Below are 4,832 nucleotides of genomic sequence, written 5' to 3'. Positions count from 1 at the left end.
ATTAATTCAATATTTTTGAGATCTCTAGGCATCAAGTTAATGGAGATAGTTTCTTCCTCCAAAGAGGTCACAGTGTACTTGAGGGAGATAAATAAGGACACTACAGGTGTTACAGGTGCTGTGATAGAGTTATACACAAGGTACAGAGTGAACACGGGGGATGGTGTGGTCACTTGTCCTCATGTGGGGGTGGGGAGGGTGGTCAGGAAAGACTATTTAGATGAAGTGTCATTGAGCTGAATAGCTCAATAAAATATAGTTAATATATGTTACCATAGTTACAGTTCTTTTTCTTGTGATGAGAACTTTTAAGATCTCCTCCCTTAGTGACTATCAAATGTACAATATTGTTAACTATAGTCACCATGTGGTACATTACATCACCAGGACTTATTTATTTCATAACTGGAAGTTTGTACCTTTTGACCCACTTCACCATTTTTGGCCAACCCTTCATCCCTTACCTCTGGCAACCATGAATACATTCTCTGTACCTATGAGTTCGGGCTTTTGTTTTTAAAAATATGGAATGCTTCATCAATTTGCATGTCATCCTTGTGCAGGCACCATGCTAATCTCAGTATTGTTCCAGTCTTAGTACCTGTGCTGTGAAGCGAACGCTCATTTCTTTTCAAATAATGAGAAAGTCATACGGCAACATCTGACTTTCAAAAGACCTCAGAATGAAACCACCTTTGGGAGGGTGTGTTTCCCAAGTCAGAGACCCAAAGAACCCCAGCCCTCGGACTTTCTGTCCTACTTGGGATAAGACAAGGGTAACTGCTATCCCATTTTGTCATGCCCACGTTTTTCATTTTCACTTGATGATTGAGAAGCAGCTAAAATCTATTACTGTGGGGTAAAAGCACCTGTCCAAGGTGAGGACAAATGTCCCGAGAATTGGAATAGAACTCAGGAGAATTAATGAATCAAAGTCAGTGCTCTTAGATATCTTAGATATAAATAAGCTTAATCCTCGTATTTTCTAGATACTGGGACAGAGGCTTGAAGGACGATAGTGACTTTCCCAGCTTACCGCTCCTAGAAACCATGTCTCCATGTCTCTGAATCTCAACCCTATGATGCTTCTTCTAGAGAACCATGGTAGATGCTCTGCTGCCTGTTGCAATAACCCATAACTCCTCTCATCTTTCACACCCCCACAGGTTTCTCAGACATCCTGCTTTCCTCTGTCAGCCCTGTCTCCATGTCCTCACCTGATTTGTTTTTCTAGTGTTTTCTGACTCATTTTTTTTTTTTTAAGATTTTTATTTGAGAGAGAGAAAGAGAAAGAGAGAGAGCACAACCAGGGAGAGCAGCAGAGGGAGAGGGAGAAGCAGGGTCCCTGCTGAGCAGGGAGCCTGACGAGGGACTTGATCCCAGGACTCTGGGATCATGACCTGAACTAAAGGCAGACGCTTAACTGATTGAGCCACCCAGGCGCCCCTCACCTTTTCTTCATTATCCTCTTTCCTCTGCTTCTAAACACTGCAATACTGCAAAAGGATGAAAGAAACCTGAGAGTCTGTTTGGGATTTTCTTCTGGGTGTAATTGCAGAGTATGCCTGTCTCTTTGGCTCTTTATTATTATTATTTAAGATTTTATTTATTTATTTGTCAGAGAGAGAGAGAGCGCGCACAAACAGGGGACGGGGCAGGCAGAGCAGGCAGAGGGAGAAGCAGGCTCCCCGCTGAGCAGGGAGCCCTATGCAGGACTCCATCCCAGGACCCTGGGATCATGACCTGAGACGCTTAACAGACTGAGCCACCCAGGCATCCCTGGCTCTTTACTTTTGGAATGAAAAGGAACAGCATCAATAACATCCCCTCTGCAGCAAGTGAGAGTTACAAAATTTTTCTATGAATGATGGCAGTTTAAAAATACCCTTGCGGGTGCCTGGGTGGCTCAGTTGGTTAAGCGCCTTTGGCTCAGGTCATGGTCCCAGGGTCCTGGGATCGAGCCCCACATCGGGCTCCCTGTTCAGCAGGAAGCCTGCTTCTCCCTCTCCCACTCCCCCTGCTTGTGTTCCCTCTCTAGCTCTGTCTCTCTCTCTCTCTCTGTCAAATAAATAAATAAAATCTTTAAAAAAATACCCTTGCTAAAATTGGGTTAAATATAGCCAATTATATAATATTCTTTTAATATGCAGTAATAATAGCTACCCACTTCCTTCAGATGGATATTTTATAGTTCCCATTTGTATTTTTTATTATCTGTAAGTCTTAGGGAACATAGGACTTACCGACATAGAATCAAATAGAGCATTAAAAAGTTAGTAGTAGCAATAAATGTTTCAAAAAAGTTTTTAATAAGAATGGACATTTATCAGTAGCATTAAAAAAAATCTGAAAACCAGAAAAAAATTATCTCCAAAGCTAGTCCTGTTCAATTCCACAAATATTTATGGAGTACCACCACTGCTAAAGGAGTAGTGAGGGATAAAAATGTTAGGAAAAGGGTAGAACACAATTCTTTTGTATAAAGAACATACAATTTTTATGAGCGGCAAGGCACTCTCCCTAGATGTAATTTATCTCTTGGTAGTAAATCAGCTGAGTCTAATAAATGCTAGCCACTGCACTAGATGCTGGGAATTCAAGGATAAATGGCATATTCTCCATTCCCAAGGCACTCACAACTATTGAATGTTTCTTTTCCCATTCAGATGAAGATATAAACAAAATTTATAAACTACCAGTGTGTTTCAAAACAATGAGATAGCCATCTCAGTGCTAATCCCTATTAAAATTCTGGAAATGCATGATTAAATAAATAATTTGTAAGCGTTTTGAAAAGCCTGGTGATTACTAAGAAGAGCCCATATGAAGTGACCCAAGATAAATCATGCCAAATACACTTTACTTTTAAAATAAGGCTTTTCATAACATAATAAAATAAAATAAAATAAAATTTATTTGAGAAACAAAAAAAATAAGGCTTTTCAATGGTTAGATTTATATCCGTACTGTAATGTATTTTGATTGTATGAAAAGATTTGATAGGCTTTCCATGATATTCTTCTTGGAGAGATGGTTTATTACAGATTGGATAGTGAATTGGTTATTTGTTGATGCAAAATATACCAGTTCAAACTTAATGACTTACAATAACAACCATTTTATTTGCCCATGTTTCTGTGGGTCAACATTTTAGGCTAGTTCGGCTGGGTAGTTCTTCTGCCGGAATCACTAATGTGACGCAGTCATCTGGAGGATCGGCTGGGGTTGGTCTAGGGAACCTTCTTGATGGCCTATCTCTAGGTGTTATCCTAGCCCTAACATCTTGTGACAGTCACAGGGCAGCAAGAGAGGACTGACACCAAAGGGTAAGTGTAAGCCTCTGCTTGCAATATATTTGCTAATGTCCCATTGGTCAAAGCAAGTCACATAGCCATAGGGGAAGGGGGCCACCCAGAGGCATGGATCCCCTGGGGGCTGTGGTCATAATTGTGACAATGTACCACCAATGGTATTAATTGAGCATATTTCTATCTAGTTGGACAATTCCCAAATAGGAGGACTACCATAGATGCTCACTTGTATTTTACTGTAGATATTGGTTAATGATTTGGACAAAGGAAATGAAATATGATTGTAATTTTGATCATGCCACAAAACTATGATGAATAAAATCCTGAAGGTGACTGTGGCAGTTTGGTTCACTTGGCCCAAACCAATTAAAAAAAAGACACAAACCAATATATCAGTGTTAAATGAAAAGTCCTACAGGGGCATCTGGGTAGCTCAGTTGGTTAAGTGTCTGACTCTTGGTTTCATCTCAGGTCATGATCTCAGGGTGGTGAGATTGAGCCCCTTGTTGGACTCTGCTGTGTGTGAAGCCTGCCTAAGGTTCTCTCTCTCTGTCTCCCTCTGTCCTTCCACCCCCCACCCCCACTCATGAGTGCGTGCTCGCTCTCTCTCTAAAAAAAAAAAGTCCTACATGTATGTTAGTAAAATAAATTGTGATCAGGCAGAATTGAAAGTCAAATGAAGTGATATGGAGATTTTATTTGATACCAAATTTATGAGAGGCTAAAGTGATCAAGGTGAATTGATAGAGATGTAGTTCACAGGTCATGATAAGTAACAGTTCCCCAGAACAAAATACTCCCAGTGCACTGTGTTTATTTCTGGGTGAAAATTTGTAGAAGGATATGGAGCTAGGGAAAATCTAGAAGGTGACTGGTGTGAGAGCATTTAAATATGATCTCCTGGAGAGAAAACTGATGGAGTATTTGCTCTAGAGATAAGAGGACTAAAGACTTAAAGAAGATACAAAATCTGTCCTAATACTTGGATACTTGGGAGACCTGTCAGGGAAAAGAAAGCTCTAGAGGGTCAAAATAGGATCAGTGGAAGGAAGTTGCTTGTAGATGGACTTTAGCTCAAACAAGCATGTGGTACTTTAACAATCGGAGTTGTCCAACAAGGAATGTGGTGTCTTACAAGTGAATGATCTCTCTCCTTGGAAGCTCAAGCAGAGTCTGGAACACTGAGATGCTGTGGAAGGGATTCTTGAGGAGTCAAGATTCAATGAGGCCCACTTCTTTTCCCATATTTTCACTTACAAAATTAAATAACATTTTCCTCCATTACTATTACCTTTTTTATTGCTGGGGTGCTCTTTAAAAGTTATGAACAGAATCATGAGTTTTCATTTTGGTTAACAAAACAAAAACATTTAAAAAAAAAGAAAGAAAAATCTCCCTTCCTTTGGCCAACTGCAAAGCCTTTCTTTCTTTCTTTCTTTCTTTCTTTCTTTCTTTCTTTCTTTCTTTCTTTCTTTCTTTCTTTCTCTCTCTCTCTCTCTCTCTTTCTTTCTTTCTTTCTTT

The 4,832-nt window shown here is 39.9% G+C and overlaps 1 pseudogene; it reads right to left on the bottom strand.

The window, feature by feature from the left end:
- Positions 1 to 518: 518 nt before the first annotated feature.
- On the bottom strand, positions 519 to 619 carry LOC112829843 (U6 spliceosomal RNA; annotated as a pseudogene).
- Positions 620 to 4,832: the final 4,213 nt, after the last annotated feature.

Source organism: Callorhinus ursinus, unplaced genomic scaffold (genome assembly GCF_003265705.2).
Source record: "Callorhinus ursinus isolate GAN/ISIS: 27379988/994484 unplaced genomic scaffold, GSC_fseal_2.0 scaffold21, whole genome shotgun sequence".
Lineage (NCBI taxonomy): Eukaryota > Metazoa > Chordata > Mammalia > Carnivora > Otariidae > Callorhinus > Callorhinus ursinus.
Note: the sequence above shows the minus strand (reverse complement) of the source record. Positions and strands in the feature narration are given on the sequence as shown.